General features: G+C 38.1%; 1 non-coding gene across 1 annotated transcript; it reads left to right on the forward strand.

The window, feature by feature from the left end:
• Positions 1–11,719: 11,719 nt before the first annotated feature.
• Positions 11,720–11,937, forward strand: LOC149011079 (small nucleolar RNA U3). Its single transcript, XR_016174934.1, has one exon. It is a non-coding gene; the product is annotated as a small nucleolar RNA U3 (small nucleolar RNA).
• Positions 11,938–27,116: the final 15,179 nt, after the last annotated feature.

The raw sequence follows: 27,116 nt of genomic DNA on the forward strand, positions 1-27,116 counted from the left end.
GAGTTTGCTTCAAGAAAGGAACAATAAGGAAAATAGATGGCTTTGAGGAACTTGGCCCACTCCGCCTCTGGTTGTGAAAATAACCTCCAAGCTACCTTGCACAGTAGAGCACGGTTGTGTAATAAGGGGTCTCTTAATCCAATACCTCCTTTCTTTTTTTCCCTACTCAACCTCTTCCAAGACATCCAAAAAATGGGATTTTTGTCTTCATCACCACCCCAAAAAAACCTTGATGCTTTTGCTTTCACTTTGTCATGAATACTTTTTGGAATCTTGAAGTGTGAAGTGGCATAGATGGTGGAGGGTAGTGCCACTGCTTTGAGTAAGACTTCCCTGCTAGGTTGATTCAACAATTTCTTCGCCCAACCATTGAATTTCTTCTCCATATTGTCACTCAAAGAATGGAATAATTCAACTTTTGAGACTCCAAAATCCGTGGGTAATCCAAGGTACTTCTGTGGACCATCTCCATATTTCACTTTGAAGATTTTTGAAAACCATCTTTTGATCCTTGATGGGGTATTGGGACTAAAACAAAGAGAGGACTTTGTGAAGTTGATAGCTTGTCCCGATGCTTTGCAATACACTTCCACGCATTCCTTCAATGTATGAGCACTATCCAATTTAACCTCCGAAAAAAGGATGCAATCATCAGCAAACATAAGATTAGTGAGAGATGAGGTCCTTCCCCGAATTTTAATCCCTTTGATTTCTTGTGTAAGCTCCTTCTGATTAATGAGGTTGATGAGGCATTGTGAGCATATCACAAAAAGAGCTGGGGATAATGGATCACCTTGCCTCAGGCCTCTTTCTGGAATGATCTCAAATCTTTCCCCTCCATTCACCAAAAAACAATACTTCACTGATGACAATGTGTTTAGCACCATATCTCTAAACTTGACTCCAAAGTTCAGCTTTGTAAGAATAGCATCAACAAATTTCCACTCCACTCTATCATATGCTCTCTTCATGTCTAACTTTAGTGCTAACAAAGATTTTTTCCCTTTCTTTCTCCCCTTGAGGTAATGAAAGGCCTCGTGTGCTTTATAGATGTTGTCCGAAATCAATCTCCCTTTTACAAAAGCTGACTGTGAGGTTGGGATGATGTCCGGAAGCACTAAATGTAATCTTGTTGCTAGCACTTTAGTTGCAACCTTAACTGCAACTGAGCATAGACTGATTGGGCGAAAGTCTTCAACCCCCTCTGGATTATCTTTCTTTGGTATCAGGCACACTTGAGTATCATTACTTCCTTGTGGCAAAAAACCTGTAGAAAAGAAATTTGATACAAACTTGCACAATTCCTCATGTGTTAGGTCCCAAAATTTTTGAAAAAACAGGGGGGGAAAACCATCCACACCTGGGCTTTTAAGAGGTCCCATATCAAATAGTGCTTTCTTGATTTCCTCCTCTAATGGTGGTGAGATGAGATGTGAATTTTGTTCTTCAGTAACAGTTGATGAAATCCCTTGAAGGGCAGCTTCAATATCTTGGTCCTCCACCTCCATCGATGTGAAAAGATCTAAGTAGTAGTCTTCAAACAATTCATAAACCTCCTCCTCTGAAGAGCACCATGAACCATTTCCTTGCTTGAGCTTGAGTACCCTGTTGGATCTTCTTCTTGTCACAGTTCTTGTATGAAAGAAAGATGTATTACACTCCCCTTCATTGAGCCAATCAATTCTGGATTTTTGTTTCCAAAAAGTTTCTTCACACTTCAAGAGCTCTTCAAGTTCTTTTGATAGCTTATTCTCAACTACCTGGGTGTCATCTTCTGCCTTTTGGTTTTGAAGTTGGGCCAAATGCTTTTGTAAATTTTGAATCTTAGTTTGTAAATGTCCAAAGCATTCCTTATTCCACTTCTGCAAGTCTTCTTGGCACCAACTTAGTTTTTTGAACAACATTGATGACTCATTTTCTTCTCCAGTTCGACTCCATGCTTGTTGTATAACTGGCTCACAAGATGGATTATGAAGCCACATAGCTTCAAATCTGAAGGGTCTCTTGCCTTTTGATACTCTTCCATCTGTATCAATGGTAAGTGGGGCGTGATCTGATGCTATAGCTGTTTCTACAAATACTGCTGTTTCAGGGAACTTCAATAACCATTCTGGATTAGCCAAAGCTCTATCCAGCTTTATCCTTATATTTTCTTTCCCTAGCCTCTTATTGCTCCAAGTGTATTGTGCTCCATGTGATCCCAAATCAATTAGATTACAGCCATCCACCACATCTCTAAATTGCTGTATATCTCTGGACCCTCTACATGAACCCCCACTCTTTTCATGCCATGCTAAAAAAGAATTAAAATCTCCTGTGCATAACCAACTCTCTGTTCTCTCTTTACTCAACTCAAGGAGAGATTTCCAAACTTCTTGACGAAATTGTTTAACAGGGTCGCCATAAATGAAGGTGATAAAGAAAGTCTTACCTTTTGGCAGTGTTACCCAGCAATCAATCAATCGAAGAGAAGCTTCCTTAACAATTAATTGGATGTTTTTTCTCCAAAAAATTGCCAATCCTCCTGCCTTTCCTACTGCATCCACTGAAAAACAAAAATCCATGTCTAGTGCTTTTCTCACTTTCTCAATTCTTCTACTTTCAGTTTTCGTTTCCATCAAAAACAGAATTTCTGGGCACCTCTGTTTGGTGAGTTTTGAGAGCACTCGAACTGTGGAGGAACCCACCAATCCTCTACAATTCCAGCTTTGAATTATCATTGTGAACCGTGGTGATGGTCTCCACCATACACCACGGCTTCTTGCAGTAGCAACTGCCCTTCACTATGTTCAGTATTGTTCTCTAGAGCCTCTGTAGTCAGCTCACTGTTACGCCTTTTTTTTGAAATGGTTGGGGAAGAAATAGGTGAGTGAGTATTAGAAGAATAAGGTGAGTGTTGTGGGCTAGATGGGTATGTAGATGGCACTGTGTCCATTTGGTTTGTAGGTGAGGGGTTGTGAGAGGCCTGTATGGGAGAGAGATTGAGAGATGGGTCATTCGGTGTTGGATTATTGGTTTGATTGGCAATTTGGGAATTGGATGGTTCAAAATGGGCTTGATTAATGTGGTGGGTATATGATGTTTCAAAGTGGGCTTGATTAATGTAGTGGGTAGATGGTGGTTCAAAGTGGGCCTCAGTAATTTGAAGTTGAGAGATGGGCCTATGGGTTGGGTTTGGGTTTTGGGTTAAATAATGGTTAGGATGTGTGATTGGATTTTGAGTGGAATGTTGTTGGTTTAAAGTGAGATTGGGTAGGAGAGAGAGAAGTAAATGCTGCAGATCCGTGGAAGATGAGTTAGGGTTTTGGGGATGAGAAGGTGAGGTGGTGGATGGTGGAGGCATATTTTAGGTGATATTCAGTTTCCAATTTAAGTTGAATTCGATTTTCCTTCCTCTTCGGTTTCTATTTGAGTTTTATTCAATATCATTTCTTTATTTGGTAGTTTTTTTTTTGTAGAATAAAACGAATTATGGTTACTTTTTTTTCCCGCAGTTAATTAAGGGTACTACTGTAACTTGACAAAAGGCTAAATAAGTAAAGAGATAAGTATAAGGATATTTTGGGATTTTTGAGAAAATATAAAGATGCTACATCATCAGTGAACTAACGGAACTTAACAATAGCGGGCATTAGTAATTGACAAAAAATTAAAGGTTGGGTTAGTAATTTTGAAAAGGCCGGGGGAAACGAGAAAAAAAAAAAAAAAAAACAAGGGAAAAAAAAAAAAAAGGGAAATTACTATTGCCCCCCTATACTTTGATTTTATTACTAATGTATCCCTTGTATTTTGCAAAATTACTAATCCAACCTTTAACTTTGTCTATAATTACTAATGCCCCCTACTTGTTAAGTTCTGTTAGTTTACTGATGATGTGGCATCTATATATTTTTTAAAAATTCCAAAATACCCTTTTACTTATCTCTTTACTTATTTACCCTTTTGTCAAGTTACAGTAATACCCTTAATTAATTGTAGAGAAAAAAATAATCATAATCTGTTTTACTCTAAAAAAAAAAATCACCAAAATAAAGAAATAATAATTGAATAAAATTAAAATAGAAACCGAAGAGGAGGGAAGATAGAATTCAACTCAAATTTGGAAACTGAATATCACCTACTTCGTTAATTCCTTCTCTGGCAAGATTTTGTGGTTTCGTCAATGGTGGGTTAGTAAAGCGGTTAAAAGTCTAAACTCCCATGGGGAGGTGTTACGTTTTGTTTCCAATATTAAAAAAGCACCAGTCCCCCCCCCCCACACAAAAAAAAAAAAAATTTGTGGTTTCCTTCCCTACGTATGCTAGAGGAGAAGGTGGGAAACCAAATCGAATTTGAATTTTGCCAATTTCTTTAATTCAAAATAAATAAGTTTAGTGAAGGTGGAAAACCAATATTTTTTTAATTCAAAATAAATGAAGTTAGGGTAAAATTAACATTTAATCTGGTTTTTATAAATGGGGTAGTATCGTCTTTTGATTTCTTAATCTTAATGAAGGACAAAATGGACATTACATATTCAAACTTAACGGCTACTTAACACCGTTATAAGGAAGGGGGGCAACAGTAATTGTGTAAAGAACAGGGTTTTATTAGTAATAAAATCAAAGTACAAGGGGGCAACAATAATTATCCCTAGTAATTATCCCAAAAGAAAATTCAACTTTCCTTTTTGTTTTTAGGGTTTTTTTTTTTGCTTGCATAGTTGCCACTGGCCCGAGGGAAGTCATGACCTGATTTTGATACACTAGCTCATTGATCTAGGTGAGCCATTCAGGTTTGGCTTATAACTTCTTAGATTTACTAGCATTCTTCCATTTCCCTTACTTGGAAAAAAGAAATTAACTTTCTTGTTCATGTAGTAAACTTAAAACTCTGTAGCTGGATTTGAATTCTATCCAATGGACCATTTTCCTTTTCTTAATTATTTGATTATTATGTTTGATTGATAATGTATATGTTTTCTTTTTGCATGACAATGGTTCTAAAAGTTGAAAGTTCTCGATCTTAGTGGTTATTATCATCTATCTGAGTCTCCAAACTTTTCATGGTTTTCGTATTTGGAGCAATTGGATCTCTCAGTGTGCGTGCATTTGAAAATTTGGATGAATCCATTGGACAGTTGAGTCAGCTCAAAAGTATGGATTTGTCAAAGATGAGAGTGAAGAGCTTCCAGACAATATCTGCAAGCTGAGTTCTTTGAAGAATCTCAAGGTTGAGAATTCGTCATCACTCAAGAAGTTGCTTGAGTTCATTGATGATTAAAAAACTTGGTTGAGCTCAATTTGGGTTTAAATGTTTTTAGTTTTCAATCCTTTTTTGAGGATTTTGAAGGATTTCCTGAAAGTGTTGGACTATTGGAGAATCTGCAAGTATTAAAAGCTGAAAGGTGCGGTAGACTAGTAAAGCTACCAAAGATCAATGGGTAGAATGAGGTGTTTGCATACCCGTAATATGATTGGAACCAATATTTCATAATTCCCTAGTGATTTTTCAATGCTCTCAAATTTAATAGTGTTGGAAATGTCTTGGAACCTGAAATCTTTCCCAATAGATTTGAGCCACTTGAAGAAGTTGAGGAAATTAAAGCTTGAAGATTGCGAGCTGTTGGAAGACCTTCCAGAAGTTTCCTCAAGTTTATTTGAACTTCAGTGTGTCCGCAGTAGTTCACTGGAAGGAATATTCGACATCTCAGGGCTGAAATATTTGAAGGTGTTAATGCTTGGGGATTGTGAAAAACAGTGGATATGCCATTGCTCCATGTTGATCAGGTGAAATTGTGTGAGTTATTCTTTGAGCACGAGGACAGGGGAACCAGCTGGCCTTTAAAAGCCTATCGATCCAGCCCTAACGGTAGCAGATTTCTTCACTTGGTGATCATGTGTTTGCTTCAAGAACTCATCGTGATCCTGTTTGAAATTCAAATAAAATTTGTTTCATTCTTCAAAGAGCATAGTGAAGATTAAAAATCATGATAAACAGAATCTCCTTGTAAGGATCTTCAATTGAAATTTTTTTTACTCTTGCATAAACAGAGAAAGATTACATAGCATGATCACCCTGCCTAACTGCTTCTAAAGCCCGGCTTCGAACAAAATTAGAGGTGACCTGAACTGGGCAAACCTCAAGCTGAAGCAGGGTGCAATAGATATAATGAAGCCAGGGGTTTTAGCCTGATTCTTATGACATCATTTTTAGCGATTGTTGTGAGATCTCCTTCTATTATTCTTCTACATAGTAGAAAATTCTTCTTCTTTGTCCATAGACATAACATGCCTTATTAAATCTCTGTGTGTTTTCGCTTTTGTTTATTTTGTGATTCGTTATTTTATGACTTTTGTTATAATAATTTGCATTATTTTTCATGTCAAGCAAGTTGTTGATCATTGTCTCTCTTAACAAGGAACTTCATAATCTAGGATGACCTAGATATCTATAGTGATACCGCTTTCTTGATCTAAAGTAAACTTTCTCATACATGCTTTTGATTGCGTTCAAACAAGGGAAGATGTGAAAAAATCCTTAATGAAAATGGAATAATTCACTAGCCTTATAGGTTCAAAAATATCCTTGTGGGTTTGAATTCATTGAAAATCATTTTTTAGATTCCACTTACTGGATTGCAAGAAGGAATAGGTTCGAAATTTGACCATTAAGGGATTGTAATGGTAACTCATTTGCTGTTTATACGTTAGAAATAGTTTTTGTTGTTTTTATGCGTTTTTTTATTGATTTGAGTTGCAAAAATCATACATGGTTATATGCAAAAAAATGTTTCCTCAACAAATTATTGAATTTTTAGGATTTCAAAGTTAGAGGTTGTGTTTTGATGTTTAAAAAAAATAAGAATGTCCATCTACTTTTTAAAGAAAAGCATTTTTTTTGGGTGAGAAATTGGTGTTTTTCAAACTGAGATCAAAATTGTGCCCAAGTACCAATTTGTTTCAAAAATGAAGGGAAAAAAATGCAGGAAACAGAGTGAATAACATATACATGATTTGGACCTCTTTTTATTTCAAAAATAGGATAAAAAAAACATAAGAAACAACCCCTAAATGAGAAAAAAAAAATCCTGAACGAAATCAGCAGAGTGAATCATCTGGATCGACTTGGATAATCAAGAGTCAAGAGTGAATCCTAAGTTATGCATGTACTTCATACAAGCTTCTTTGTTTAAGTTAGCTAAGAAGAAAACCCAAGATGCTGGGCTGGACATGTTTTTCTTGATCAGGAAAAATTAACAATAATAGTAATCCATTTTCCTTGTAGAATCCCCCAAAATGCTGGGCTGAACAAGTTTTTCTTTGGAATTTCCTTTTAGATTTAATGAGAAGGGGTTGGGGTGGATGGGGTAGGGTGGCTAGGCAACGAGTGAACTCCAGTTTGGATCTGCTAGGCATTTGGCAATGCCGAATGGAGCAAAGAATGTTAGGCTCCATGTTGTGTGATTACATAGAAGCATGAACTGATGTTGTACCTTTCTATTTTTTCCATATGTGGAAATTGTTTGGTTGTTGACATGCTGACAATTGTGAATGCAGTACCCAGAAATGAAACCACCTTCTTCCCCAACTCCATCGAAGCCTTCAAGTTGAAACTATTGAACAATGCATGATATCGGGCCTTAATGGAAGAACTTTTCCTGGACCATGTTGAGGGTGAACTACTATGTTTTCCTTCTCTTTATTGATTTATTGTTTTTGAGTTATGGTTTATTTACTTTAACTAATATGGTTTGCATTTTCTCCCTTTAGAATTAGAGAGGGAATTTTGCATGAGATGTGAAGTGGGATGTGAGAGTTATTGTTTCTTAGTTATTCGGGAGTGTTAAAGGTACCCTCCGTTGCTCATTGATCATGAACATCCTTGCCCAGGGCCCTTTTTGCATTTAGATATGAAATCTGCAGGAGTTTTGCCCTTAAAACTTCAACAACGGAGCCTGTATTACCATGATCAACCATGGGGGAAATGTTAGGGTTTTTATTTTCTGTTAGCATGCTGCAGAAATCATATTGTTGTTATCAAGTATTTTGTGTTAAGGACTAGAATATATGATTTCCATTTAAGTCTTTTATATTCTATAAATACTGTAAAGATGGTCAAACATAGATATAGAATTTTACACAAGTTAATATGGTATCATTCGCTGGTTTGGTTCTTTGTGGACCTCACTTTTTCTAACTAGGTTCTTTTAGGTTCTTTTCGGTTCTTGAAATTCTGTTTTGGGAAATCTTGAAATCACGATTTAGGGTTTTCTTTGTTCTTCGTTCTTATCTCTGGGCTTCGCTTCGACAATCATCTCCAGGTCTCATGGCTTCTGCTTCAACATCATCTCCAGCACCGCCTCCACCTCTGCCTCCACCATTTTCGGTTTCTTCTCCATCTCCACCTCTTGCTTCGGTTCCTTCACCACCACAATCGGTTCCATCTGGTATTCCTGCTCCATCAGCTACCGGTTTCTTTGTTCCTCCATCACCTATTTCTTCTTCTTCCTCATTCTTTGGTCTTACTAATATTCAACATTTTCTTCACATCAAATTCTCCTCTGAAAATTTTCTCATCTGGCGATCTCAATTTTTGCCTATTTTGCGAAGTTCTGGTCTTGTTGGCCATGTTGACGGTTCTTCAACATGTCCTCCACCGTTTCTTGATTCCTTTTCACAACCGCCTATTTCAAATCCTGATTATCTTCTTTGGCAGTATCAAGATTGAGTTCTTCTCTCATGGATCCTTTCATCTCTTACGGAGAGGGTTCACTCTCAGGTTATTGGATCGTCAACTGCTGCTGCTGTTTGGGAGGCTTTATCTTCGCTTATGCCTCTTGCTTCACAGGCAAGAGTAATGCAACTATGAATGCAGTTGCACGGTATAAAGAAAGGTTCTGATTCAATGTCTGAGTATCTTCTCAAAATCAAGAAAATTTCAGATTCTCTTAGTCTTGCGTCTCAACCAATTTCAGATCCTGATATGATTCTTTTCATTCTTGCTAGATTGGGCTCTGAATATCAATCTTTTGTGACATCTATCAATACTCGAGAACATCCTGTTTGTCTTGCTGATTTGCACGGTCTTCTTTACTGTGAAGAAATTCGTCTTGCTTCTGCTTTGCAAGAATTGACCAATATTTCTGCACATGCTGCCTCTTCTTCTGCAACCTTCAATATGGCTTCTCGTGTGCGTCCTTCTCGGTCAAATTCTGGTTATGCACCTCATCCAAATCCTCGTTTTCAATATGGTCGATTTGATAGATTTCACACTAAGGGAGGGCGCCGTGGTGGTCGTTCTACTAGTGGAATATTTTGTCAACTCTGTGAGAAGTATGGTCATCATGTTAAGAATTGTTATCAGCGATACATTGGTCCTCCTTCTCATTATCAAAGTCATTCTGTTCCTCCTTCTTTCTCTAGAGGTTCTGAAAATCCCCATGCTTATGTTGCTGAATCTTCAAGATCGGTTATGCAGTGGTTGCCACATTCTGATGCAACTCACCACATCACTTCTGATTTGAATGCTATCAGTTCACCTTCTGAATATCTTGGCCTTGATTCTGTGCAAATTGGAGATGGATCAGGTTTGTCCATTAAGCATGTTGGTAATTCCAGTGTTAAAGTTGGTGAGTCTTCTTTCAAATTAACCAATGTTCTTCATGTCCCAAAGGCTGCTCAAAACTTGTTATCTGTTAACAAGTTTGCTACTAATAATGATGTATTTTTTGAATTTCATGGGGATTGTTTCTATGTTAAGGATCGTTGCTCGGGCCGCATCCTTCTCACACGGCTTGTCAATAATGGAGTTTATTCCCTACCAGTGGTGTCATCTTCTTCTGCTACTTTTATGGCTTTGTCTGCTGTAAGTGCCACTCCTGATCTTCGGCATCTACGTTTAGGTCATTGTAATTTTTCTACTGTTAGTAGGGTCATACGTACTTTTTCCTTGCTTTCTGTTAGTCCTAAGTCTTCTTTGGTTTGTGCTCCTTGTCAGTTTGCCAAATCTCATAAGCTCCCGTTTCATAAGTGTGATGTTCATACTTCTGGTCCTCTTCAACTTGTATATTCTGATCTCTGGGGTCTTTGTCATGTTGTTTCCAATGAAGGCCATCGATATTATGTCTCCTTTATTGATGACTATACTCGCTTTACTTGGCTTTATACCATAGCAAATAAATCTGATGCTTTACACATTTTTCAGATTTTTAAACTTCTTGTTGAAAATCTATTTTCTACATCTATTAAAAAATTTCAGTCTGACTAGGGTGGAGAGTTCCAGAGTTTTCCACTTTTCTTCAGTCTTCTGGCATTCGTCATCGTCTTTCTTGTCCCCATACTTTGGAACAAAATGGCAGAATAGAGCGAAAACATAGACAAATTGTGGAAATGGGGCTCTCACTATTAGCTCACTCTGGTCTTCCATTGCGTTTTTGGGGGGATGCTTTTCAAACTGCTGTTTTTATCATCAACCGATTACCTACTGTTGCTTTACAGTTTGTTTCACCATTCTTTCAAGCTTTTCATCGCTCACCTGATTACAGCTTCTTGCGTGCTTTTGGTTGCTGCTGTTATCCTATGTTGAGGCCTTTCAATCATCATAAAATGGACTATAGATCGGTTGTTTGTATTTTTCTTGGCTATAGTTCCAAACATCATGGGTATCGGTGTTATAATGCACAAACTAGGAAGGCTATTGTTTCTAGACATGTTATCTTTGATGAAAATTTCTTTCCTTTTCATTCTGCTTCTAGTTTCGCATCTTCTCCTTCTTCAACTTCTGATGTTGATCCTTTGTTGATCCCTTGTTCCTCCATTTTCCCTCCTACTAATAAGCCAATTCCTGTTGTTTTTGGCCCTTCTAACACCACTGGTAGGTCTTATGATGGTAGTGCTACTGCTGTCATGTTAGCTCCTGCTACAGGTAAAATTGGAGCTGTTGATGGCTTGCTACACGCCTCTGTTTTTGCTGGTTGTATGCCTTCTCATGGTGCTGCATTCAATAATGGTTCTATTAGCCCTTGTAATCATAGATATTCTTCTGGGCCTGTATGTTTAAATGGACAGACTGTTTCTAATGGACTTTTACCCACGATTTTTGATGGATTTAATAATTCTGGACAGCAAGTTGATGGACTTTTAAATTCTGCATGTAATGTTGATGGGCTTTCTAATTCTACATGTAATGTTGATGGGACTTTAAATTCTGGTTTTGAGACATCTGTTGGAATTAATTCTACATGTAAGTTGACCTAAGTTATGCATGTCTTTCATACAACAAGCTTCTTTGTTTAAGTTAGGTAGAAGAAAACCCAAGATGTGTGGTATGAACATAGCTTCCGCGGGGTTGGAGTCATTGCGGATGGGCTAGAAACCGTGCCTCTTGCAATTTTGTTACGGCTGGCTGGCTGGCTACCTCAATCTTCAATCTTCTCTTGTTGGAACCCGTGGCATGCAGTGAGGATGAATAGCTAAATTCTGAATTGCTCAATCGTCTTTCTTCCCATATTTTGGTTTTAAATTCTTTATTCCCACAAGCCAGGTGGAAAGATATTAATGGTTGGTTTTAACCGATTTTACCTGAACATAGATTTTAAAGGAAGAACCGAAAAAGAAAAAAACGATTAACTTCTCATTCATCTTTCAAATCGGTGTTTTCTGGCTCATGGTTTAGTCCCACATCGGTAAAAGAGGTAGCCACATGTCGATTATTTATGAAGTATGTCAGTATGAATGGTACGACCTTACTTGAACAGGATCTGTTCTATAGGCTCGTACCTCTGTATCCTTGAGTTCTAAGGAGACAGGAATCTAAGTCTGGTGGATGAATCATGGCCGTGCGATCAGAGCGTGATTAACGGTTCTGTTGAGGTTTATAAAACTCCAGCAATCTGTAGAAGATCGTTCTCACGGTTGATACCAATCGTGGGGTGGTTGCACGGCTGTCTGACAGACTCCAAAAACTCTTTTTTCTTCTTCGTTTTTAAGAAAGTTAGATGTCAATTTTACCCATTGTTAGAATTACTAAACCTATAACTATGCTTCAAATTATTGATCGTTTTTAAGAAAGTTAGATGTCAATTTTACCCATTGTTAGAATTACTAAACCTATAACTATGCTTCAAATTATTGATATTTCATGCTGTTAAGTTCCATTAGTTAATTAATGACATGATATCATTGTATTTTTTCATATACTCTAAAATCATCCTAATTAACCAAAAAAAAAGAAAATCATCCTAAGTTTGATTACAAAAAGTATATATATAATACAGTTTTTTACATGTGTCCCCTCCATTTCAATTGAAAACTCAGCACACTCCCTTTAAAATTGAAACCTTACAAAGCCCCCCTCCACATTTAATATCGTCAAGTTTCCTTCTGTTTTACATTTGCTTTTACAATTTATGTGAAATCCTAAATAATATTTGTAATATCTTTTTTACATGAGCTCCCTTCATTTCCATTTAAAACATGGTGCACCCCTCTAAAATCAAAGCCTTACAAGGCAACTTCACAGTTCACACCATTAGTGAAGGTACGTAGTAAACTGATAAAAGTCGAATTAATTTGTTTATGTGACCACATTGACCATAGAGTGATAAGATGATCATGCAAGAGTTTTTTTAATTTAAGGAAAATTTCGGTCATATAATTTGGGGTAATTTGGCGACATCAAAATCTTGTTTAGGATTCTAAAATGAATATTAAAAATATTACTTATGATCATGGTTAAAAGAAAACAGATGGTGGGGTTTTTTTTTTATTCTAAAATGCAAGATTTAGATTTTGGGGAAGTGTTGAGTTTTTTTAATTTGAGAAAAATTTTGGTCATATAATGTGGGGTAATATGGGGGCATCAAAATCTTGTTTAGGATTATTAAAAATATTATTTATGATTTTGTATAAATTTATTAAATGTGGGTGAAAAAGTAAAATTATATCACGGTTAAAAGAAAACAAATGGTGTGCAGTGTGGACCGGGGGGGGGTTTGTAAGATTTAGATTTTGGGGAAGTGTTGAGTGTTTCCAATTGAAATGGAGGGGTTCGTATAATTTTTTTTATTTTTAAATAAATTTAATCAAATGCAGGTAAAATTGTCAAATTAAAGTTAAAACTAACGAAAACCTAAAGGTGTCAAATATGGAGGGGGGCTTTGTAAGATTTCTATCTTGAGAAGGTGCACTGAGTTTCTAATGGAAATGGAGGGGGTTCATCTAAATTCGAAATAATAAAATATAATCCTAAGGTTTGTTATCTTGTATTTGCCTTTTGTCATTTATTGGGATTTAACTCTTTGAAATCAAAGTAACTAGAAAATAAGAGTGAAATTGGCATTCTATATGGTTTTTCTAAATGAATGTGATATTCGTTTTTGAGGTTTCTTAATACAAAATGAACATTGTCAACGAAACCTCAATCAATTTTTTTTTTGGTAGTGAATCATTTTATAATCGGTTAGAGATGTGGTGGTAGTCATGGAACTTTATTTCGGCGAATTACCGAAATATCCGAATGTGATCTTCGCGAAATATTGAGGAAAGTTACTGCCCTCCCCGCAAATGAAACCAGGGGGCGAAACGAGATTAACAATATATCGCCGAGATTTCGCCGAAATCTCGGTGATTTCTCGGCGATATGGCGAGATCTCGCCATATCGGCGATAAATGCGGGGCTCGTGGGAATTTTTCATTAATTATCCTTTGAATTTGTCTGATTTTCTCTCTCCTCACCCATACCATCCAGAGCTTCTCTTTCCTAGTTCTAGGTGTTTTGGCCATATTTTCGTCCAATCTTCGACATAAAACCGCAGTACTCACTTCACTCTTGATGGGTATAGCATTATTCGTGACAATCAAGCGAGATTTCACACAAATCTGGGTGTTTTTCATCTGAGAGGTAAACTGTTCTTTACTAAATTGTTTTTTTTGAAAATGCATGCCATAATATTGTTGGATGGGTATGAAATTAATATATGTTGAATACAATAGGCTGATCTACAAACTCACGGAGTCGAAATTTTTTTTCACTAAGTAATTTATTTATTTATTTTCGGGCGTCAAAAATTGTATTTTTATACATTTTAAATGCTTGCTTTTTGCATGATATATGTGTTGCATTGTGATTGAAAAAATATATATGGATCCCCATGGGTCGATCTACAGACTCACGGAGTCGGAATAATTTTCGACCCAATAAATAATTATTTGATTTTTTGAAATTTATTAAAATATGAATATAAAATATAAATAATTATGAAAAAAGAGAAAAAATTAGGAATAAATAAGGAAAATGATTTTGAAAATTAGAGAAAATTATAGAATACATATATAATTATTTTCAAGTGCTTCTTGTGTGGTTTCATTGTCGGTTTTGATATGGTAGCATTTTCTTTTGTCGGAAAAAATTTAAATATTGTTTAAAATATTATATTGGTATTGTTTAATTGTTTATGAAATCATTTTTGTTGCAATAGACCAACAGTTATCATGTCTAGCAGTGGGAGAGGAGCAGGTTCACAGGGCCAGGGACAGGGACAGACACAGGGAGCGGCGTTTGCAGGGAGGGGGAGGGCTGATCCTGCATGGCAGTATTGTGTTGCAATTGATGGCAACAAAAGTAAAACAAGATGCAACTTCTGTGGTAATGAGTTGAATTCATGTGGCATAAGTAGGTTTAAGGCTCACATCATTGGTAGTTCAAAGGATGTGGCCACCTGCACTGAGGTGAATACGAAAATCAGAAAGGCAGTTAGAGAGATGGAGAAAGACAAGGAGAAGAAGAAACAAGAGAGGAGAAGGGTAAATGAAGCATTGGATGAGGCGGTGCGGGCACCATCATCTTACAGAGTTGATTCAGATTCTGATTAGGAGGTTGATCCAGTTGATTTGAGAGAGCGGGAGGAGAGGGATGTTAGACGAGCGATGGCTGAGAGTAAGGCGATGCAGTACCAGGAGGAGGAGAGGGCCAGAGCTAGATTTACAGGATGGTACCTCTAGGCCTGTAGGGGCTGGAGCATCTGGATCTAGGGATAGGGGTGGTATATGTGGTATGTTCAGCCGATCACAGAGTCAGAGGGTCCCTTCTACGGCTGATGTACGGGGATCACGTCCACATGACTATCCACAGAGGTCGGATCCTATCCTAGAGCAGGATCCTGATATTTTCAGAAATAAGGGGGCCAAGCAGCCCAAGATCACAGGTGCATGGAAAGGGATGGCGAAGAAAGTAAAGAAGGCAGTGTCGAAGTGGATGTACTACAATGCGGTTCCACCACATACGGCATAGGGTCCTTATTATAGTAATATGGTTGACACTATTGCAAAGGCAGGTCCTGGACATCCTGGTCCTACCCCTAATGAGGTGTTGACCACTTTCCTGGCTGAGGAGAAGGAGGAGCTGCAAGAGTACATCAGTAGTTTGAGAATATTTTGGAAGACATATGGATGCACCATTATGTGTGATGGATGGACCGGTCCGACAAGAAAATCTATCATCAACTTTATGGTGTATTGTGATCGGAAGACTGTGTTTCTAAAATCTGTGGATGCTACTAGGCAGACAAAAGACCACAGGTATATTCTTGGACTTTTGTCGGATGTGATTGATGAAGTTGGGAAGGAAAATGTGGTGCAGATTGTCACCGACAATGGCACCAACTTCAAGAAAGCCGGTGAGGTACTGATGAATACAGCTGGATATAACCTATATTGGACACCCTGCGCAGCTCATTGTATCGACCTCATGTTAAAGGACATCGGCAAGATCAATATTATCCAGAGCACAGTGGAGAGGGCCAAGCAGGTAACAAATTTCATCTACAATCATACTGTTGCTCTGCATATGATGAGGTAGGCATGCGGTGGTGAGCTAGTGCGACCCGGTCCTATGAGATTTGCCACGAATTTCATCGCCCTCAACAGTATTCTGGAACGGAAGACGGGCTTGAGATCCATGTTTTCACCAGAGGAGTGGTTCTCATGGGTTGGATCAAAGTAAGCATTTTTTATTTTTATTTTTTATCTATAGTCTCTACTATTTGATTTAACAAGTTGTTAACTTCTTATACATTTATACTATGAAATATGAATATCTAGTATGTAGTATTTATTACTAACTTAATGTGTTTGTGATAATTCAGTACTAGTAGTGGGCGCACCGCACAGACGACAATCTCGTCTGATGAGTTTTGGAGGAATGTGGAGAATTGTGTTGGAGACCTTAGATCCTATAATAAAGGTCTTACGTATGGTTGATTCCTTCCTCAGGGGGCCCACTATGCCGCACATATATGCAGCCCTAGAGCGAATGAAAACAGCAATCCAAAGAGCTAACCCAGGAGGTTTTGTTGCATACTTGAACATTGTTGATGTTAGATGGACTGCTCATCTAATGCATCCGATGCATAGGGCGGGTAAGTAGTTAGTGTGGGTTACTACTTATTATTAATAATTTGTAACTTGTAGTAAATATTAATTCTCTGACTGTGACTGTGAGTTTGTGAATTGTGCAAAGCCTATTATCTCAATCCAAAATATCAAGACACCGAAAATTTGGGATTGCGGTCGGACCTCAGTGGTGCCGTTATGGAGGTTATTGGGAAGTTAGAGCCAAACGCAACGGTCCAATCAAATTGCCATATGGAAGTTAGAACTTAGAAACCTAGAACTTAGTACTTGCTTTTTATTTGTGAAAGAATTTAGCTAACCATCAATACAAATTATTGTAGATAAAATACTTTAGGGATGCACTAGGGACCTTTGGTTTAGTTGCTGCTACTCAAAACCGACAAAATTATGATCCAGGTTAGATGCATGATTACATTTTACATATAAGTGATATAAGTAGGATTTTTGTTAAGAATTAAAGTATTAACTTGCATTATTTGTGATAATGCAGCTGAGTGGTGGATTCTATATGGGGGCGATGCAGAGAACCTTCGAAGAGTGGCAGTGCGGATCCTCTCCCAGACTTGCTCTGCCTCTGGGTGTGAGAGGAATTGGAGTACATTTGGGATGATTCACTCCCAGAGGAGGAATAGGCTGGGAAGTCAACGCCTGAATGACCTCGTGTTTTGTCACTACAACATGAGGCTGAAGTTAGATAATACCCATTTAAACACTAACAATGGGACAGACAAGGACATCCAGCTCGATGATATCTTCGAGCTCACTGCAGATGACCAACATCCACTCACGGATTGGTTGTTGGATAAGGGCGAGCCAGTGTTAGACCAGCCTGGAGGTAGGCCAGACCCAATCATTGCTCAAGCTGCGGGAGTTAATGTAGATGAGTACATGGCTTCTCAAGAGGGGCAGGTACATTAGGCGGCTGCCGCTACAGTGGATGAGGATTGGATGGTGCAGCTTGGTACACAAGATGATGATCCAGATGACACCCTTGCTCCCAGTCCCAGTCATACTCAGAGGGATGATGATGATGACGGTGGTGGTGGTGGTGGTGGTGGTAGTGGTGGTGGAGGAGTACAGGAGCGATATCATGTTCCATTATCAGAGGCACATGATCCCCCCCAAAGATACACTGGAGAGACTCAGTACACACATGCCACCCAGGATGACGATCATGGTGGTGAGCTTTATCGTGGTCGTCCTACGAGATACAATCGGCCAGGGAGGGGGAGTTTTGGGGGGGGGGGGAGCAGCAGCATATGCATGGCCAGCATGGGTATGGGTCGTATGGCTTTGGTTATAGTGACGATACTCGATCATATGGCTCATACGGCCATTTCGATCCGATGGACAGGTTGTCAGGAGTGATGGGGTGTCCATGACCTTGGAGGATTTGTAGGCTCCACACCTGCTTATGGCTATGGTGTCCCTTCTGGTTATGGATACGATGATATGTCATTTAGGAGTTCGCACTATGGATATAATGATGGATCTTCCATGAGCTTGGGTTCGCAGGAAGGCAGCACATATGGTGGTTGGGGTAATGATGTTTGGGGTTATCAGCATCAAGGTGTCCCGCTTATGCCTCCATTTGGCTCACAGAGAACTGCTATGTTGGAGGCAACATACAGATATCCTTTCGATGCTACGATGTCAATTGAAGAGCTCCGTTCACGTTACCCCCCCCTGAGGGGAGTAGTTTTACCGTCATGGATGATGAAAACTACAGAGGCCTGGTTTCCTTGTATGTCGACAACCATCAGCATGACATGTCTTGGAATAACTTCAAGAAAATAATGGATCGGAAGTTTAATGTTGTAGCCTATGGGCCTTGTACCCAACTATCAACGGAGACAGAGCTGAAAGACATGGATCCACCAAGGCATATTACTTGGTATTGAGTAGTTGTATTTGTATTATTATATACTTGTATTTTTCTTACTAATATAATAGTTTTGTGCTTATTTATGTTAGTTTAATTGTTTAAAATAAGGTTGTAAAATTATAGTTTTACCGGTATATACAGTCGATTATATGCCGATCAAGAACACCAATTTGAGTGAGTTTTTAGGCAAAACCAACCATTCCATTGTGTTTATTGGCATCAAATTAGGCTACCCACCAAATTTCAACTCATTTGAACCAAAAAAACCCATTGAAACATGGGGGCGAAATATGCCGAACTGGTCGTGAAAGTCCAATGAAATTTCAGGCATCCCGAGTCGCACGCCCAAGAATCAGGTGAAACGAATCTAACTTCCGTCCTCGGTGGTAGTAATAATTTTACAAAGAAAGGGTTTGATTAGTAAAGCAAACATCACTAATTACTTTTATTTTTTTGTGAAATTAAAAGTAACCGTAAGCGCACAGTATCGTGTAGCTAACGGGTCAATCTCAGGGAGATATGCCACTTAGAATTCAACTTCATAATAGTAATGCGAGAGTGGAATGATTCAATTTGTGTAAACTAATTAACTAAACTAAACGATCCTAAATCATACAGCTAATGCAATCGAATTGAAACGAAAAATAAATTAAACACAATCAATGCATAAATAAAAGACAGGAAAAACATGCGAACAATAAAAATAAGAGGAAAAGGGAAGTGATCCGAGTGTCAGCTCTGGATTGAGGGAATGGGAGTATAATAATAATGACTTTGACCGTGGACCCTTTGCCGTAGCTTACAGTCCACTGATCGGGGGAAACGGATATTAAAGAAAAAAAACAGTGCAGAAAGTAAATAACAAAGTAATAAAAGAAAAAGGAAGCCTTAACCAAAGAGAGGCACGACTGTAGGCATCTCTGATCAAGGATCTAGGGGAAGGGAGAACAATAAATAAATGCTGAAAGTAATTTGTAGAAAGTAAAATGGAAACCTTAACCAAAGAGAGGCACGACTGTAGGCATCTCTGATTAATGATCCACGAGATGGGAGAACAATAAATAAATGCTGAAAGCAAATCCTAAATTAAGAATATGGAGGGGTAGATAGAAGCGGGAATGGAAGGAGGAGAGAAGATTAATAAAGAAGGTTACTTACTTGTGAATTGAACAAACGATTCGAATCTCAACCAACCCTAACAACCAAATCTAGATCTATAATGATCTAAATCTGCAATTGCTAGACCCAGATAAAAACGAATCTAAAAACTTGAAACTTGAACTTGAATTGCATTACATAAAAAAATTAAACCTAAACATTCAATCTAGAAATTAAAATCTCACAAATGCAAGCAAAGAAAACTAAAGAAAACCTAAATAAATCAAAGAGAAAAGAAAATTTGCTTCTCCTACGCTCTAGAACCCATTCTCCTTTGATGGAGTATGCTCTCCTTTTATAGAGTTTACATGAGATATGAGGCACGACTGAATTTGAATAAAACTCAAGGTTCCTATCTGACTCAGCCAATTAGGGTTTTGACGTACTAATCACGCCAACTTAGATATATCAGATGCATAATTCCACCGTTGGATTTGAGGTTTAAGTAGTCCTGAAGCTCTCCTCCAAAAATCAGCACGATCGGACATCGGATGACAGTTCGATGAATGGCTTGATCGAAACTGGATAGAGACATTCAAAAACGGGATTTTTGCCTCTTCCTTCTCTAAATATAATTCTTTTTCCTCTTTTTCTTTCTTTAATTAAATCCCAAATAGGAAATAAGATATTGAAGTATGCAAGGACTCTTTTCTCCATTTGGACTCTCTCAATAATATCTCAATAGATTTGATTGATAATTTATAATCTCAGTCGTAGATCAAATTTGCCTTCTTTATCTCTTCAATATTTAGGAGTTGGCCCATAATTACACATCTCTAGCCCATCATGCTCCAAATCAAGCCCATTTTTGCATTTGAGAATTTGAATGGACTTCTTGACGTGTAAAATTGCATGATTCAAGCTCAAAACTCCAAATATTTGCTTAAATCTTGAAAAGTCCTAAAATCTGCAAAGACAACATAAAACCCAAGGTAACTCCACTCTAAGTGTATAAAATCCATGCTTTATGCCCTAAGATTTCATACATAAATGTGTTCATCATGTAGATTGACTTTACTAAACACCCGTTGATATCTTACCATTAAATCTATAGAATTAAGTTTGAACCGTTCATTAAAGTTTTAGATTTTTCCCACTATTTACGGGTAATTTTCATCACCAGTTATCTCTAGTTTTTTTTTTTTTTGGTTAACTTACTGGAGAAAGTCCGCCGTATTTTTATTCACTCCAGTACTGACACAGTCCTTTTCCCTCCTGTTGGCTGTTAGATCTTCGACACGTGTGTTTATTCTAATCTTATGGTTATGATTATTCCAACTCTTAACCACTTCATCCCTTACTTTTCTCTCTCCTATTTCGGGTGTTCGTTGTCTCCCTTTCCACCTCAAACAACACGACTCACCACCGGCAGCAACACCGATTCACCACGACACGAATGCTCATATCTCATTTTATAGTTTCCCTCTTCGCTTCTGGCAACACCAAGCGACAATAATTCATGGAGCAGGAAAACGCGTGGTGGAACCAAAAGATCAAGAGTTGGAATAGAACCGTAAAAGGGCTTCCAAATAGAGAAGCTGTATCAATTGAAGATGTAGGGAAAGCAAGCAAGAAGATGACAAAACAGGGAGAGACACGCCAGGAAGGAGGAGGTAGTGGAATAACAAAATAGGGAGAGACACACCAGGAACCATGTCCTTCTGCTGCTCGGATCTTCTTTAGTTGGGCAACCCCAAGACCTCTTTGTGGGATTTTCTTCTTGGAAGAACGACCTCCCCCATTACTACTATCACCACAACCTCCACCATTGCTGTTATTTTTGTATTTTTGGTGTTGATGTTCTTCTCGTACCATTCTTTTGCACTGCATATAACTACAGGGAGAAAGAAATGAAGACACCAGCATGTGAAATGGAGAAAATTCAGAATGTCAAGAAATTTTCTTTTTAAATTGTTGTCTAGGTTTTCTTCTTTGTCATAACAAATCAAAAATCCTGGTTGAAATTTGAAGAAGTAAACAGAAAGAGAGTGGTAAGAAGAGAAGCCAAATCTCAAAAACAAAGAGGCAGAAGCACAAGTCAAGAGGAAATCGAAATTTTTGAGAACCAAAATCTCGCAAGTTCTGGAGTAAAAATCTGCTACTAATGGGATAAAACACACAAAACCCAGCCCAGGTTTTCAGCAAACACGAAGATGCAAGGAAGAAAAATAGTAAGATAGTGAAGAGGTTTTTATTTATTTATTTAATGTCATTTAAAGGACAACTGGTGATAGAAGGTTAACATAATTAACTCATAAATAAAAAAGAAAAATTAAGAATATTGTTTGACGATTTAGATTTAGTTTACCAAATTAGACGGTAGATATTTAGAAACGTTCAGCTAAGAGATTCAATCGTCCGTTCAGCTACCACCTTCCCATAAAATAATACAACTAATGGAATATTCTTCATTTTCTTTAACTAATTAAAGATTCTAACAGAAAAGGGAGTGAATGCCAATTTGGCATAGATTTGGGGTATCATGCTTTCGCCGATTATCTTGACATGTTTTTTAAGATTTTCGTACAAAAATCATGCATAATGTATGAACAAAGTAGTTCTAAATCACCAATAAAAAAAAAAAAATAAATGAAGTATTCTTAAAATGCCTCACGTGATTAGCATTTTTAATAAACATCACAATTTTAAACATTTTTTTTTGTATTCAATTAATTCATTTATATTAACTACTCCACATTATATAGTTGAAAATATTATTTGCTTTCATGATACATTCAACAACCTTATTACTAATGGTCACTTGCAAGTATTATTTGGAATGGGTTTATTTGGTTGAGAGTTTACCCAACTTAATTTTGACAAGTTTTATCAATTGTTCGAACTCTATAGACAGAGTATTTGTTTTGAAAATTATGGAATAATTATGTAAGTATTTTCTCAAGTGTTGCCCATGTGGCTTCATTGCCGGTATTGATATGGATCAGTCTATTTTTTTGCCTAAAAAATTGTAAAAGTTTATTCTATACTTAAAAAATAAAATGAAGAATTGCTAGTTATACACTTATACTTAAATACATGAGTACATCATACATGATTGTTTAGTTTTGTAGAGAAAATTATTTTGGTATTGTTCAGTGACTTATGTAATCATTTTAAATGCAACAGTCATCATGTCTGCTAATGGCAATCAAAGGGGAGCTGGTTCTTCATAGGGTAGACGGGGATAACCATGACCACAGAGTAGACGGGAACAAACAGCCATAGCCACAGGGAGAGCCGGAGAGACCAGCAGCAAGAGGGAGGATTGACCCAACATGGCAATACTATGTGGCTATTGATGGAGATAAGAATAAAACACAATGTAATTTTTGTGGGAAGAGAATCTACTCAGGTGGCATCAACAGGTTTAAGGATCACATTACCGGGAGTTCGAAAGATGTGACCACATGCATAGAGGCCCATCCAGATATAGTAAAGGCACTTAGGCGTTTATAGAAGCGAAGGGTAAGAAAAAAGATGGTCAAAGGAGAGTGAACAAAGCATTAGATAATGCAATGTGGGGACAGTCATCAAACAAAGATGATTCAGATGATGATTAGAATGTTGTGATCCTGTTGATGTGGCGAGAGATCAAGATGAGAGGGACATGTGGTGAGCCATGGCAGAGAGCAAGCGATTGCACCATTAGGAGCAAAATATGGCCAGAGCTAAAGCTTCAAGGGCAGGTCCCTCTAAGGCTACAGGGGCTAGATCATTTGAATCTGGGGGGAGAGGCGGTGTATTTGGCATGTTTAGTAGATCACAGAGTCAGAGGGCCCCTCGTGCATCAGGTCCAGTAGGACCAGCACCATCTGATCATCCACGTCATGGGGAACTGATCATGGAGCAGGATTCTAAAATTTTCAGGAAGAAGGAGGCCAAGCAGCCCAAGATTTCTAGTGCATGGAAAGGTATGGCGAAGAAGGTTAAAAAGGCAATATTAGTCACACTCCCCCCGCCGGTATCGGTCCTGAACGATAATCCGTGGGTGCCATCCACAATTTCAAGATCCATGATTTACCCATCGATGATAATAAATACACGTAATGATAAGTCAAGAGCAAGAATAATTCAATAATTAAATAAAAAGGAAAATATATATGTCCATCATCCAAAAATAAATAAATCAAATAAATGAATAAAGTAATCGTGTCCAAAAGGAATCTCAACGAAAGTAAAATAAATCATAGTTTAATTATTTTTCTGTTCTTTTTCAAGGATGGTAGCCTTCTCCTCAAGTTTCTTAATGAGCGGGGTCATCCAACCTTCCTTCATCGACTTGTCCAAATGGCAAGCCACCTGAATTCTACTACAATCAATAGAAGTAGTTAACGCACTCCAAGCACCCGTAGGTGGCTTCGTGTTGTACATCGCTACCTCCCACCGACGCCTCCAGATTTTCTTCACAGGGGTTCTCCCAGTCTAATAACGTCATCTGAATAATTAAATAATAATCCACAAAAGGAATGAGTTCTGACAAACTTAGTAAGGCAACATATCTCATATAAATATCAACATCATTTCATGGTAAATAACATATGCAAAAGATGATATGCATAAGTATGGATGCATCTAATAGCTAACTATGCAAGTCTCTAATATGGCAGACATGCTTCAAGATATAACACCAGCCCTCCTTTGGGTAGGTCTAGTTACTCTGATCCCTCACGGATTGGTTACCTTTGTTGGGATCCCGGGCAAGGTGTACAGTCCTAGTCAAATAACCATGGTTGGGGTTTAGGTCCACACTCTGTAATGCCCCGCATCTTTTTCTATAATTATTTTATTATTGTGGGTGAACGTATCATTGTGGTCAAGGTCATACATCGCTTGTGGGTCTCACAACAGTGGAATTAGGCTGAACTGAAAAAGACGAAATGATTAGCGTAAATTTCTGAACTCGGAGGTATGAATCTTCGCACCCCATAGTGGGTCATGTGTAAGTAAAAGAGTGGACCACAAGTCCATAAAGAAGCCCATGAAATAAGGATATATATATATATATATATATATATATATATATATTATTATTTTTGTAAAATGTGAGAAATAAGGGGGTGAGGTGTACCCTCTATATATATATATTATATATATATATATATATATATATATATATATATTATTATTATTATTATTTTTGTAAAATGTGAGAAATAAGGGGGTGAGGTGTACCCGTATGAAAAAGGCAATGGAGGTGAGTGGAGGGAAAGAGGGAGGAGGGAGGAGGTGACACCTCCCACTTTCCCACCGCCCTTTGTGATTTTAATAAGGGAGTTAAGAAATGAAAGGGAGAGAAAAGTCATGGATGCGTAGAGGAGAGAGGAAAGGAGAGAGGAAAGGAGAAAGAAGATTGAAGGCGGAATAGAAAGTTGCAGAAATTTGAGGAGGAAAGAGGAGGAATAGAAGAGAGAGAGTTGCAGGGAAGGAATAAACGAGAGAGGAGAGGAGAGAGACGGAGAGGAGAGGGAAGATTGAAGTGGACTAGTGGAGAATAAGGAAAGTTGCAGAAAAAAAATGAGGAGTTGGGAAAAGAGGTTTTGCGTGAAAGCAGACTGAGGAGAGAAAAGAGCAGAGGATTAAGGAGGAGAGAGAAGAGGAGGAGATTTAAGAGAGAGAGAAGAAACGATTAGAGGAAGAGTAAGAGGAGAGGTAGAGAGGAGAGAGAACAGAAAGAGAAAAAGGAGTTGCAGACCGAAGGAGAAGATGAATAGGAGAAAGGAGAGAGGAGTGGAGAGGAAAGGAGAGAGAAGGAGTGGAGAAAAAAAGTGGAAAAAGAGAAGAAAAGACAAGAGAGGAGAGTGACAAACCGTGGGAGGAGAGAGAAATAAAAGAGGAGAGAGGAAAGAAAGAGGAGAGAGAAATGAGAGGAAAAAGAGAAGAAAGGAGGAGAGAGAAAATAATATAAAAAGGGGGAATTTTCCTGTTGTCTCCTGCGTATTCAAAATAGCCGTTAATTGCCGTTAATTGTTCGGGATGCAGGGATAGCGGATTTTAACGGAACCTGGGCTACGACCCACATGCATGGAACTTAATCAGGTAAATAATATTGACCAACCTATGTATGATAAGTGGGTGTTTTCCTTTAATAGATATGTAGCATGCACATGGTAACATAAAGTCTATGTTATTTATTCGGTGATGCGATTTATGTAAAGTGTACGATATATGCCTTTGTGTATTGAACAAAATGCATGGAATTGGATAACAGCTCAATGACTAGATTGAATTGGTTGAAATGGAATGTGGATAGTGTGCTTGAACTGTTAATCATGAATTTGCAAGAATATTTATGCATGTTAAATGTAAATTATCATGCTTTCATATGTAAATGATGGAAATTATGTTCAGAGGAGATTGAATAATATCATGCTCTCATGTTTAAATGATTGAATTGTGTCCAGGAATTGTGTCCAGCTTTACTCATATGAGACTGAATGATTACTGAAATGAAAAATGTATATTGAAATGGGCAGAGCATGGTAATGCAATACTGGAATTAAAGATAAAAAGAGTAAAAGAAAAAGGAATAAAATGTAATGGCTTCTATAAGTCCTGGTACTTATGTACCCAAATGGGAGGGCATGAAGCGAGACTGAAAAGTGGAAAGATATCCTAGACTGATGATGGCCTCCTGTAGAGAACACCTGGCCTTGAGCCAAGAGGCTGATGCCACTTGTGTGGTTGAGACTGATGCCACTTGTGTAGTTGAGACTGATGCCACTTGTGTGGTTGAGACTGATGCCACTTGTGTGGTTTAGACTGATGCCACTTGTTTGGTTTAGACTGATGCCACTTGCGTGGTTGAGACTGATTCCACTTGTGTGGTTGAGACTGATGGTGCTCTCTCTACAAGTAGCGCTTAGGTCTAGTTTAATGAAAAAGGAAAAAGGAAAAGAAAAGGAAAAAGGAACAGGAAAAGGATAATGGAAAAGGAAGACGAAAGGAAAAAATGGAATGTTGAAAAATAAAACTTGGTGTAATCAGGAGCATGAGATAACAGTATGAAAGCTGAAGCTTTCTAGGCACGTTACTATGTCGCTGTCCTTAAGACGTAATTCGCCCCTCACTAAAGGTGCTATGAGGTACCAGCGAACCGTCTCCCAGGATACAAAGAAGCCCAAACTCAAGGTTGTTTCTCGAGTTTTGCAAAGCACAGACAAAACTCAAGAATAGAGAAAACTTCGGATTTTCTACTCTCCTGCTGTTGAGAAACTAGAGGGGATTTATAGGCATTGAGGTGCCTCTACTGAATAGTTCATGACTCTGTTCGTATGGGTGCACCTCTCTGTAGGGATACAAATGCCAACGTTCAGATCTGAGCCGTTGGATCGTTCGGCCGCACGATCTAACGGTCTAGATTGAACCATCAAGATGACATTTATGGATCTACTTCCATCGTCCTAGATCCGCCGTTGATCAAAATAGACGGTTCCGATCTGATCTCGCTCAAAGCGTGCTAAGTGCTAAGTGCTAAGTGCTAAGTGCGTGCACCAAAAGTGCCTAAACAGCCCACGCCGCGCGTGCGGGGGGCCGCTCGGACGGTACACCGTCCTCGCTCGTACACTGCACACGCATTGGCATGTCTTTTGATATTAAATCAAAGTTAATAGGCAGTACCTATTAATTAACTTGGATCTCGACATCTCGGCTTCCAATGTGGGACTATATAACACACACTTTCC

Source organism: Hakea prostrata, chromosome 7, assembly GCF_041222555.1.
Source record: "Hakea prostrata isolate BN-2017 chromosome 7, UWA_Hpros_2, whole genome shotgun sequence".
In the NCBI taxonomy this organism is placed as follows: Eukaryota; Viridiplantae; Streptophyta; class Magnoliopsida; order Proteales; family Proteaceae; genus Hakea; species Hakea prostrata.